The sequence below is a fragment of the Anomalospiza imberbis genome, chromosome 5 (genome assembly GCF_031753505.1).
Source record: "Anomalospiza imberbis isolate Cuckoo-Finch-1a 21T00152 chromosome 5, ASM3175350v1, whole genome shotgun sequence".
Classification (NCBI taxonomy): domain Eukaryota; kingdom Metazoa; phylum Chordata; class Aves; order Passeriformes; family Viduidae; genus Anomalospiza; species Anomalospiza imberbis.
This window is the reverse complement of record NC_089685.1, coordinates 21558778-21571737: the sequence shown is the minus strand read 5'-3', so window position 1 is coordinate 21571737 and position 12960 is coordinate 21558778. Positions and strand designations below refer to the sequence as shown.

The following is a 12960-nucleotide window of genomic DNA, read 5'->3' as shown; positions in this document are numbered from 1 at the left end:
TTTTATTCCATTTTATTATTCCTCTTTATTTTGCTTATTAAATGTTTTTAACCCACAGGTTTTCTCACCTTTGCTCTTCCTATTTTCTCCCCTGTCCCACTGGAGTCAACAGCTGAGTAGCTGCATGGTGCTTAGCTGGTGAACCAAGTCAACCCACCACACCCTGTCAATGGCCTTGTAAGTTACAGTACCACTCCCCATCTTAACATGAAGTTAAAAACCTTTGGATCATCACAGACAGCATGGCAATATTACCAGACCAAGAAGAACATTTCAGTTAAGCAATATTTCCTGAAAATTTCAAAGCATGCAGAATTTAGTACAATGTGCAGCAAGGCAGGATCCATAGAAAAGTGAAAGGGGCAAAAAAAATATTTCCTTGTCAAAGGTTGATCATTCAGAATTAGTAGGATAGGTTTATAGAATGAGATAAGTACTATATTAGAGCAGCACTCTAATAGGAGGAAAGATTTTTTTACACCAGTATATGACTAATTATAGTAACAGAAATACTACATATACTTACAAGAACTGTAAGATGAATAAGGTATTACTCAACAGGAAGAAATCTGTGGAAAAACACGTCAAAGGAATGTAATAAAAGAATCTTCAGAAAGACATTTGAAGGATTTATGCTTCTACAAAATTATATCAATTATTTTCAAAATTATAATTATTGATAACAAAAATGAGAAGCGTTACCGAAATTGTTAAGTTTTCTATATAGAAAAACCTGAATTCTCAATTTACTACGATCTGCACTGTAGGGGAAAGAGAAGAAAGCTCCAGAAATGACCTGGGTAAGCCCTGTGGTGGGATTTACTTCTGATTTTACACTTACATATCTAAATTGGTCACCATAACCTTTGTTTCACAATCTACAGATACATGGAATACTCCTCCCCTGCTCAACTGAAGTTCTTTAACCAGGCTGAGATTAATTACAGGGTGTTTTCTCTTCACTGACTACAAGCCTTATTCAAGGTATCTAACTTTTGGATATCTGTGGTAGGACAGACTTGTTTTATCTTCTGCTTGTTTGGGAAAAAAAATCTTAAGAAGCTCTCTGGAGTTAAGCTACAAAAGACCTGGAGCACTGAGCAGAGAAACAATCTTCTTTCCTTTGGTCTTAGGGCTTAGGCAAATGGATATAGCATTTACCCATCATTAAACAAGATTTTATCATTATTTTCAACTTCATTATTTTTTTTTTAAGAATTAGCTTTAAATCCTTATAATTGAAAAAAAAAATGGAAACCATCTCTAATTTTATTTGTATATTAACTTGCCAGTGGCTGGGATCAAAGGGTTTAATTATTGCCCGAGAAAAATTAAATGTGTTTAGTACCCAATACTGATCTCCACCTTTAGAAAGATGCCATTGAGAATAAATTTTCACTAAATAGAAAGCATGAAAATTAATTCAAAAGCACTAATTCCTGAAGAACTTGCATGTTCTACAAAGCTTTTAACAGGCACAGGAAATTTTGCCTGTTTCCCATTGTTGCTGCTCATTATTTTACTTTAAAAACATAAAAGCTTTTGGAACTGAAAATTCTATTAACATCCCCATACAGCACATAGAGACAAGTAAACGCTCCTTCTCTTTCCCTTTTTCTTTTTCTTACTACAGAAGTGAAAGCAGAGCTGCACTGAGTGCAGTTCCACAGTGGTGGAAGTGAATGTGTGGTCACATGTCCCATCCTGAAGTTTTCTGATTTCTAAGTACATATCCAAGATGATAACAGACAACTGATCCAACAACTCTACATGCTCTAAAAACTAGGTTACTAAATCTTTATGGAACTGTAATTGTATTTTAAACTGTGGTTTTCCTTTTTCAAAGTATCTCCTAAGGAACAGACTCTTCTAAGTTTAGCTGAATGCTATCAGGGACAATGAGATTTGTATAGAAAAGGAGGTAAAGAATCAAGTCAAAAGTACCTTTTGGGAATTTCAATAGCATAAAATTTTGAATAATATGTGATATTTATCTGCAGATTGAAGATGGAGACTTTGGAGGCTTCTGAAATAATTTGGATGTTATATTCCTATATTCTGGGCCTGACATACTAAACAGCAATAGTAAAAGAACACTAAACCCCATTTATTTTTATAATATTCCTTGCATTTCTCTTTCTACACTACAGAAGAGCTGAGAAAGTTCTCTTTGAAAGGGATCATTGACACCTTTTGGAGAAGCAGTTCACAAAAACTAGATTAAATCAATTTTCATCATGTTATGAGAGAAGAAACACATTTTATATCTACATTCAGTCTATATTTCTGAATGGAAAGAATCTGACACATTGAATACACTTTCACATTCCTTACTGCATAAAAGCAAACAAACTGAAAAGAAACAAAATCCAATTACTTGACATTGGAAATTTTAATGAGCAAGAAGTTCACTATTCATTGTAAACATGTTCCTTTTCATTTTTAATAGAAACTCACTGTACCTAAATTACCTTAGTGTCATGATTTTTCAAGATGACCTCTACTTAGAGACATTTTCTTTGAATCAGTTCAAGTGCTTCAGAAATCACTATATATTCTTCCAAGTTTCTGAAGCAAATTGCTCTCTTCCAATGATACTAGGCAGCACAGAGGTTCTCCAAGATTCTCATTTATTCTGGATATTCCATTCCTGTGATACTTCCTACTGGAATCGCTGCACACACAAAGTGACACAAAGGAGAATTTCCAAGACATAAACTACATGTAAACTTCCTGTTCATGAAAAAATGTAAAAGACAAATAAATAATGGGATTTTAAAACAATAAAAAGCCTCTATATGTGCTTCCTATACTTGAAGTACACCTTGAGAGCTTAAGTCTTAGTTATTTGAGATTCATTACACAAATTCTGTCTCTACATCAATCTGCTTCTCTCAAACAGCTCCTTGATAATGCTTCTCTTCACCTCTGAAGCAGCTGTAAGCAGTTTAACTTCAGGGCTGAAAGCAATTTAGCTTCATCAATGAGATCTTGTGCCTACAGCAAACAAATTCTGCTGAGAGTTTTTCCTGGATAGAGCATGACATTAACCAGGTGAGTTGAATTCCACATACTCAGAACACATCCTGGACACTTGTCAGGCAGGCCTGAAACTCAGCCTCCACAGCATGTTATTTTCTTGGCCAGGACCTCTCTGTAAGTACAGTCCTCTTGATGAAGGAGCTGCCATGCTTCCAGTTTGCCCAACGGTTTTCTACACCCTCATTCCAGAGGCTTCACTGAATGCCTCAGACTCCTGTACATGGCGTCCAATGTGCTCCTTTTAAGGACAATGCACACATGCCTTTTGGCAACTGACATCTGCCATATTCTGGCAAACTTCCCTTGCCAAAAACCAGTATGGGCTGGAAAAACCCTGAAGCCTTCATAAGCTCTTCCTGCATATTCTGCTCATTGACTGAACAGGCAATAATATCATTCTGTAAGAGACATGTCCTCTGGGCTGCTGTCATGTGCCCTTGGTACAAAGTCACAACACAAACCTTGAAGCATTTATAGGCCTAATTTAACATTTAACAATTTTTTGCCTCCTTAAAATACGGCTCTATGTTTATTCTTGTTGAATGACATGTAGCTGGTGCTGTGTGAACCCAAAACTTAACCTGAAGTCGATCAGCATGTACAAGCCTTCTTTCCAGAAGAAACACTCTCATAGTCTGGGCGAGTTCATGTGCACATTGGAGTAGTTATAAAGGCAGAACTCTTTGTCTTGCACCATGACCTAATTCTCTGATAGCAGAGAGTTTTCAGACCTCTTCCCACTGAAATGTGCACATTCCTCATGAAAGGATAGAGATTGTGGTAGAGTTAACACAGATTTGTAAGACTTCATTTCATAAAGTGCTAATAATATTCCTCAAACTTACAAAACACTGGCCTGGTAATGAATTTCAAAATGTATGTCTGAAAATAGTCCACAATTGTCAGCAAACTATCTGAGCTGCAAAAAAACTATGCGTGCTCTGATAAAACACCATCCTATATTTTTGATTTTTTACATTTTGGAGGAGGAATTTTATTTTAAAATTTGTTGCATAACTCCTAGGTAAGTGTTTTAACTTTTGGAAGTCTACATTCAAAGGCCAGCTTGGATGAGCTTTAAAAAACCTGGTCTAGTAAAAGATGTCCCTGACCACAGGAGGATATGGGCTTGATGTTCTTTAAAGCTCCTTTCCAACCCAAAATATTCTATGTTTGCTTTTATACAGAATGCAAAAGCAGCAGGAAAACATTCTGCCTACAGTGGCACTATAAAAGGTGTCTTTGTTGGCAGGGTATTTCCCTTCATGACAACAGAATCTTGTATGTGGACTTTTATCAAATAAAATGGGAGTCAGTAGTACCATAATGTCTGTTGTGACACAACATGAGAAAGAAAAATATTTAAATCCTTTCCCCAATCGTTTGCTATTTTTTTTTATTTTTAATTATTCCAGGTGATGACAGATAATTGGAAGTGCTAGAATTATGCTTCTCATAATTTATGTTGTCTGTGTTATGATGACATGCTAATGTCATCAATCATGCTGGCCTTTATCTGTTTGATCAGTTGTGTTATTGTTGAGAAAATATATTAATAAGCCAAAACCGTTAGCTATTATGCTTGACTTAGAGCAAAGTTCAAATTCACTTCCTTGGATAAATTTATTCTGGCGAAACACAAAATTGAATAAAGGTAGTTTGTCATAATTTTGTAGGAACTTTTAATTGATAGATATAACTATATGAAATTTCTCAGTGGTATAGTTATTCTAAACCAATCATTCCTAGATTTAATCTTACTTTTTTTCTTTTTTTAAATTACTAATGATTTTAACAGTTTGCTTCCCTTCAGTAAAAGACATATTTCCATTTTATTAATGCACTTTGTAAGTTCTCACATTTTTCCCCCAGGTGATATTTTGTTAATCAAGTTTCTGCATAATTTTATTTTATCTTTTGGAGATTTTTAGAATTCTTTATTAGATGTTCTCCCACCTTGACCCAAAACCTCACATTAAAACTTTGTTCTTCTGAATAATAGCTGTTTGTCATAAATGTCCACATGTAAAAAAACTACATGAATAAATGCATCTTATAATGTGTAATGTTTGACTTCATAATACTTTTGAGTTTAGGGGAAAATTTTTCTGTCAGTCTTCTTATGTATTCTTTTTTTAATAAAGTTTATCAAACTGCTAGATGACCTCATCCACAGTTTTCATATTGATATATTCATATATTTAGCCAACCTTCAGTTCTGCTTTCCTTGTTCCTTTCGTAAATTTTCAGTCATTCTTTTTCTCTCTTGGAACTTTCAGTAATCATTTATCATCATCAATAAAATTGTTTCAGTAATTTATTTCTATAAGGTCCTGAGAATACATCATAGCCAGATCAAAGCTGGGCTAATCATATTCAAGACATTATTTCTTAATCTTGCACTACTTTTGAACAATAAAGGTACACATGTATTTACTCAGGGATTCTTTGTAATCTTAACTTTCTCATAAAAAACTTCTATTATATCTACCATCAAAACACACCACACAAGTACTCCTATTGCCCCTTGTTGCTGCAAACAAACTCAAATTGCAATAAAACTGACTTGTGAATTAACTGTACATTTTCCTCTTTTTCCTCTTTTTTCTCATTCTGTCAAGACCTAGCAAACACTCTCCAACCTTGGGTTGGTAGAGTGTTTCCTACACTGCCAGGACACCGAGCACTTTACTGGCAGGAAGTGTGGGCTCCTAACATGCCCCAAGCCAAGCAGTATCAGGAAAATGGGCCAGGCTCAAGGAGAAACCTTCTGCTGGAATAAGAAGATAAGGTACTAGTACACATTTCACATCTCCAGCCCCATTCAGCATGGCTGAGGAAATTTCCTGTAAACAAAGTTAAATTTCAGGCTGAAACTGCAGCAATGAGAGGAGTCTGCAGCCAAATAACCACCACCAGGGTGGAGTAGAAGTGGTGAAGACAGTCGCTGCTCTCCTCTTCATGCCTATATCCATGTGTATGTATTTTACTACCTACAGAAATTAATCATTGAATATTAGGGTAGCTATGTCATTAATAGTATGTCTTAAGAACAGTTGAAAATTCAGAAACATTTCTGGGATGTTTCTACCTGCATCTGCCTTGTCCCACTGTTTACATTGCCCATGCCCAAGGTCTATGGCTGTCATGTTAAAGAAAGCTCATCTCTGAAGAGTAAATTCTGCTTTATAATAATGTATTTTCATAGATTACTTCTTTTACTATGACAGGAATTCTCTGAGGGAGTAATGGAGAGTCAGGAAAAACATCACCTGAAAAATTATTTTTGAAAAGGTCATGAGATGAAAACTGACCAAGTGCAAATTCTCTTATATCCATAGAATTAATCTGCACAAATTAGTATGCATCCTTCTTAATTTGAATAAGGAGCTTTCATCAAGTTGGGGAGCAATCCTCTTAATGTCGTGATTTAGGCAACATGAGACTCATACCTCATGTTGCAAATGTTTTTTTTCTTGCAAAAAATTGATTTCTTGTGGGATGCAAGATCAGCCTCCTAACAAGAAAGTATATATGTATCTGTAATTTATTCAATAGTAAAGGAAAACGTTATTTAAAAAAAAAAAATTCCAGTGAATAAAGACTAAAATTCAGATATGATATCACACTAAAAATCCCACTTTGATTTCTGTAGTGTGTTCATTAAATTAACACAGAAGAGAAAAATATTAATCAGTAATTGCTTAACCATTAATATTTTCTTTAAAAATAGACCAAGCTCAGAGATCAGGTCCAGAGTTGCACTGAACCATATTTTAGGGCTCTTCTAATTTATTTCATTTGAATTTGGCTCAGTATTAAATTCTAACATCATGAAAGTTCAGGGAGCATTAATCATGAGGTGTGACTTGCACCATCCCCTTCTCCTTCATTCTGAAACAATTACCTTTTTCAGGTTCAAAGCAAGCTCTAAATTAATATTGTATGGCCATGCTATTTTTGTGGAAAGAATCAGAAATCTTAAATGAACTTAAGCGGATATATTTAAAAAATGCATAAAGATGCTATTACTTTGTTCTTAGATGTAATTCTGAGTCTCCTACAGATCCCTGGAGCGCTCTGGTTCCAAGCCAGCCAGCTCAGTCACGTGAGGCTGAGCTCTCAGCCTCCAGGGTTAATGGGCTCATGCAGGTTTGCATCAGTGGTGGGCAAGGCACTGTTGGGCAATCACAATCACAACAAGTGATTTCAACAGAAATTTAGGAGATGGATTTGCAACACATCAGCTATTAGCTTTGTGTAGCAGATATGAAGCAGGAATAAATTATAGAAATAGATCATTTCATATCACTAAGAGCAATGCATAGAAACATGCTCAGATGGCCAGGCTACATTCCCAGCAGCTGCTCCCAAAGCCAATATCAGCTGAACAATTTAATTTTGGAAACAACTCATGCCTTAGAAATAAGTGTTCCGCCTCTCTTAATTTTCTAACATGCAAGAGGTTTTTTTTTTTTTTTTTGCTTTTAATCTAGTTTCAGTCTGATTAAAAACAAAAAAAGTTTGTATATTAACAGCTCCTGTGGCCTGGAAACTCGCAGCCTTTGCCAGCCCTACTGACCCACTTGCCTGAAGGATCTGCTTACATCTGGGAAGTCAAATCACCAGATCCAGTGGGCATAAAACAGGAAGAAAGTGGCAAAAGCATACTTTATGGGTCAAAAAAACCTGAAACATCTTTTATGTCTTACAAACTAACAGTATCTTTTTTTAATTATCAAAAAATCTTCATTAGCTGTATATTTCCAACTCCCAGAAAAACATGAAGGACAAGGAGGAGAGAGATACAACACCACAAATATGTAAAGTACAGAAATGTGGAATTTCTTACTGGAATTAGCTATGGAGAGACATCAAACACTGTCCCCTCTAACCTAGCTTCAGGTCACTACCTCTATTCTTAATATTTGCAAAGATTAACAATCAGCCAATTTACATATATATAGCTCTGTAAAAGATTTACAGGTTCAAATGGTAGGAATGAGTTTCAGACATCCTGGCAAACTTCCTATCTTCACGGTTCTTCCAAATCAAATCCCAGTATATGTTCTCTTCCTCACCACCCCTCTCCCCCAAAGTAAATGAAATTCATCCAACAATAGTGGAACTATACCTAAAAATACCACAAAAAATTCTATTTTATTCTGACTTTTTCAGAACAGGGTCACTATTTTCTAAAACATATCCTGCATGATTATAACTTTACTTATGAAGAAGTTCAGGGTATATAGTTCAGGGTAAGAGATGTTTTTGTGTACTGCTGGGTAGAAGGGCACATTAGCACTGGGCTTCCAAGGGCTGGATTCTTAACAGAGCAAACTGAACAGCAGCAGCTCAAATTAGCTTCTCAGCCAACTCTTGGATACACTTTAAACAAATTGCCTGCATTTCAAGAAAATTATCCTTTCCTCTACTTTCCTGATGTGTGACACAGTAACTTTAATGTCAAAAAAACATGCATAACACTCTTGGTCAACTTCCCTTGTGCTATGAACACTGTTTTCTACCTGATTTAGCAGTTTAAGATCTCTGTAGAACACAATTATTTATCAATACAAAGGAAATACTTCTTGAAAACAACTTACATTCCCAGCTATGGTACTCAGGGCCAAATTGATACAGAACCATCTGTTTGGGCTTTCTCTGTTTTAACCCCTGATGAGGGTAATACAACTCCCTTTTTCTGTCTCCAGTAATAAGACAGGCACAATTTAATGCTGGCTCATCCCAAACATCCGCTTGTCCTATGGGACAACATCACCAGGCTCGTTGCTTTCCTCTGAGAAGAGGCAGCTACTAGTTAACAGCAATCATTGGCAAGCAGGCACATTCCTCCTGCCTGCCCAGAGGTGCCAGTGGGGAGCAGAGGCCAGCTCTGCAGCCCTGGTCCAGAGCAGGGCTGATAGCTTCACCTTCAAAACCAGACCCAGTCTCTTCTGACTGCTGAGGTCAAGACAGAGATTTCTGCTGTGTTAAAGCCCCGTCAAGGGGCTTCCATTTGACTTTGGGTCCTTGGGCACTAGATGTGTGCAGAGAGTAAGTACTGCTAACCCACTGCAGCCAAGCATGCAGAGTGGTCATGGTGTCTCTTAAAAGATAAATATGTTGTGTGGCTATGCAGGTAAACACCACTTTCCCCAGGTATTCTGAACAATGACAATGGGAGGTTAATGAGAGTTTCTGTCAGATTCTGAAAACTCTCCTGGCTACTCAAGCAGCCTGCACATTCCTCTGTCACAAGGTTCAATGCCTCCACATTCCTTTGCAGAGTGTCAGAGTGATCTAACAACAGGAAACCTGCTCTAGCTGGTTGCAGAGCAACCAAGGAGACAAATAATCTGTATTATAACAATTTGGTCTTCAACCAGGCTCAAGTTAGTATTGTTGGGTCCAGGGAACAGTTGATCATGGCTGGGTGATGAGACTGCAAGCTTCCCACAGTGTTCAAGTGTCCTCTGTATTCCACTTCCTTGTAGGTCTCCTCAAAGGCAACTGAGGGGCTTGAAAGCTTTAAAAAACAAACACACTGCTCCCTAAACTAAATAGGCTTTATTATAATATAAAGTGAGTCAGCTAACATTTTAAATAGAAAAATATAAACTACTTAATATGCTAGGAAAATTAAATAAATAAATATTACCTTTTTACACAGACCACCCCATCTCCAAAACAGTCCTTCATTCTAATGTTGCTTTAGCTAGTTTTGCGTCTTCCTGACGAGAGCAAATTCTGCACAGCCCTCTTATGTGGACAGTTTTCCCTCTGCCCCTGCCAGGGCTGGTCAGCTGCTCTGTGCTCCTTGCAGCAGTTCCCATCTCTGTGCCCTGATCCTTTGCTACCCCATCCTGACAGCTCTTGAACCTGCCCAGTTCCTCAGCACTCTCCCTTAAGAGCAAGTTCCATCATCCTGCCTTCTTTCCAGTTGGCTGAGCCAATTAAGTTTATATTTAAGTGATCAGCATGAGTACATCTGTAGCAACAAATGAAGTGTTTAAACTGCCTGGCTCCAAATTTCTCAGTTGTGTAGACCAACTGGCTTTTTGGTGACTAGGACTTGGGCTAAGATTAGTCAGGCCCTGCTGCTCAGCCTTGGAGGCAAAGGGAACTGTGCTGCCCACAGCCTCATTAAAAGCCATTAATTCTGTTACTATCTTCCTCACCTGTCTTGTCTCTTGACAGGCCACACAGCAAATTCAGCAAACTCAGACGACCTCCTCAGCAGTCTGCTTTGCACCCTGGCTGCCTTCTCCAAGACACAGGTGACTCACGTCAGCCCCGTTCCCTGAAAACAGAGTGCAAAAGAGCTCATGAAACTGAATGGCATCCTCAAACTTTGAGAGAGGCACATGCAGGCTTGTGCAGGAAGTCAGGGCTATTGCGGAAAGGGCCATTGCAATCAAGGCCCGTCTTTTATTAAAAAAACCCAAAAAAAACCCAAAACAACAACCCAATTAAAACTCACAGTCAGAATAGACTAAGCTGCAAAACAACATTCTTGTTAAGTTCATGCCCACTGTTATCGATACTGCAGGCAGTGGGACTATAAATATAATAATTAATGAGGAAGCTCCTTACCTAATGCAATTTAACATTGACTAATCTCTACAGCTGAACATACTTGGTTTACAGCTAGTGACTGATGTGGTGCAAACTGTGGCTATATCAAATTCTGGCAGTGGGGTGAGTTACAGCTGAGTATAACCCAAAACACACATTGCACTCTTCTGAGTTTCAAAAGTCTATATACAAGATTCCCTAATTTCCTACTATTTCACTTAATTCTAACTAATTATGCATTTCCATTATTTTTTGGCAAGGTTTCTCTTTGCAGTGGTTCTCCATGGTTTGCTGTACTATGATTTAACAAAAGTTTCTCACAGAAAACAGCAAAAAACCAGGCTATTAATACACTGCAGTAGAACTATATTTTATAGAAAGCACATGCAGTATTTGTAACATAAGTGTGTGCCAAGTTCAAACTTACGACAAAGCAACAAGAGCAACTATTTTTAATACTCAAAGTTTCTCATAAGCTCTGCTGTTGCAAAGGTCAGTAGAATTCTAAAGGCAGTAAACTTTCAAACCTTTATAAGTATATAAGATCATTTAGGGAGGGTTTGCTAGGATTATTTAGGAGCTACACAGTGCACTGTTAGTACATAAAAGGTAAGATTTCTTTGTTAAAAATTCTCAGTAATCCTCACTAACACATATTTTTGTGTGTCTTATCACACCCCAAAGGAAAGAAAGAAGAATAATTTTTTTTGGGGGGGGGGGATGGTGGGCAGGGGAAGTACTTTATGTTTGTGTACATCTCTTTTGTTAAAGATTCTGAATTATTAGTACTATATTGTTAAAGCTCATATGTATATCCAAGGAGTTTACATTAGTCAACTGTTAGCCACTGTTTACCACAAGCTTATGAGAATATCCACCAAAACCACACAAAGAAGATGACATAAATACAATCAAAGCAAATCCATTTAGAATGTGAATGACTATTCATGTTATTAATACAGCTGTAATTATTACATATATTCAGCTTTCCTGTCTCTGGACAGTGGAGCTGAGCCTTTTATGCAATACCAGAAGCAACTTTTTCACAGGAAGAATGAAGTTTTCCAGTATTTCCATTTTTCATCTCATTTTCAGTATGCCCTGTTATTTCTGTCTCTCTGCTCTCTTTCTTTTCTCTGCTCCTCAGAGGACTTGCTGGCAGACTAAACTACAAAAAAATCTTAATTAAAAATGGTTCCTTTCCCTGCTTAACAGGACAGAATCCTCACAATTCATTTAACCAAAGAATTTTGTCACAGTCAGGCAGAGTATTACTTCAGGAGAAATGGAAAGGTTTTCAATACTGGCTTTTCAAAGGACTCTGCTTTCACTTACTTGTTGAAAATATTCAGGCTTCACAAAAATTGAATGCTCTGTCATTTGTCTCTAATATAGCTAAAAAAATGCTAATAATTTTCATTCATTCTTCAGATAATGAAATATAACAATTAATATTGTGGTCCTGAGATTCTAATGTTGACCAGGCTTGAGTGGTTACCTGTTTAAAGGGTGAAGGAGAAGCAAAAACTTCTCCTGCAGGAAGAGCAAGGGATTAAATATGTGTGACCTTTTCTGCTTTGAACATTCAAAAAATATTTTGAATACAGGACTGTTTACAGAGATTTTCCTAATTTTTTTTCAGTTCATATACAATTAAAAAGTTAGAATTTTTCATCTCAGCAATTTGTATAAGGGAAAAATATGTATTAGGCGTCTAAGGATCTGGTTTTCTTACAGCCAAGAAAAACCCCAGTGAAAGAATTGAAGAAAATAAAATGTTCTGAATGTGTGGAATTATGAAAATTGTTCCTAACACCAAAACTAATGAGATGCTAGAGCAGATATTCAGGGAAGTTCATGAGAGTACTACATGGAAGCAAGGTCTGAGGACAAACTAAATGGTGATAAGACTCCTTACAAGTGATGATGGCACCCGGAGCTCTTGCTGTGCCTCTGTGTGTGTCTAGGCGCAGCAATGGCAAAGCAGAGGTGGTGTTTCTCTGTCTGAGCCACAACAAGGTGTGTGGGTGGAAGCTCCACCTGAACATGAGGAAGAACTTTACTCTGCATTGACTGAGCACTGGAACAGGTTGTGCAGACAGGCTGTGGAGTGTCCCTCACTGGAGATATTCAAGAACTGTCTGGACACAATCCTGTGCCGTGTGCTCTGGGATGACCCTGCTTGAGCAGGGAGGTTGGACCAGACGACCCACTGGGGTCCCTTCCAACCTGAGCCATTCTGTGATTCTGTGAGATATATAGATGCATAGATGGATAGGTAGCTAGCTAGCTAGAATATTTCCTGTTGTTTGCTGAGCCAGTGGCTTCTATAGCAGCATT

The 12960-nt window shown here is 37.4% G+C and overlaps 1 protein-coding gene across 1 annotated transcript in view; it reads right to left on the bottom strand.

Annotated features, from left to right (window-relative positions):
* The window catches only part of SLC13A1 (solute carrier family 13 member 1), a 31085-nt gene extending 28132 nt beyond the window's left edge, over positions 1-2953 (bottom strand). The window contains exons 1-3 of the mRNA XM_068189866.1: positions 2825-2953; positions 2458-2733; positions 2272-2352 (exon numbers count right to left, since the gene is read on the bottom strand). The gene's annotated coding sequence lies outside the window, so the exon portion shown is untranslated. The remainder of the gene's footprint in view (positions 1-2271; positions 2353-2457; positions 2734-2824) is intronic.
* Between the last annotated feature and the right edge of the window lie 10007 nt (positions 2954-12960).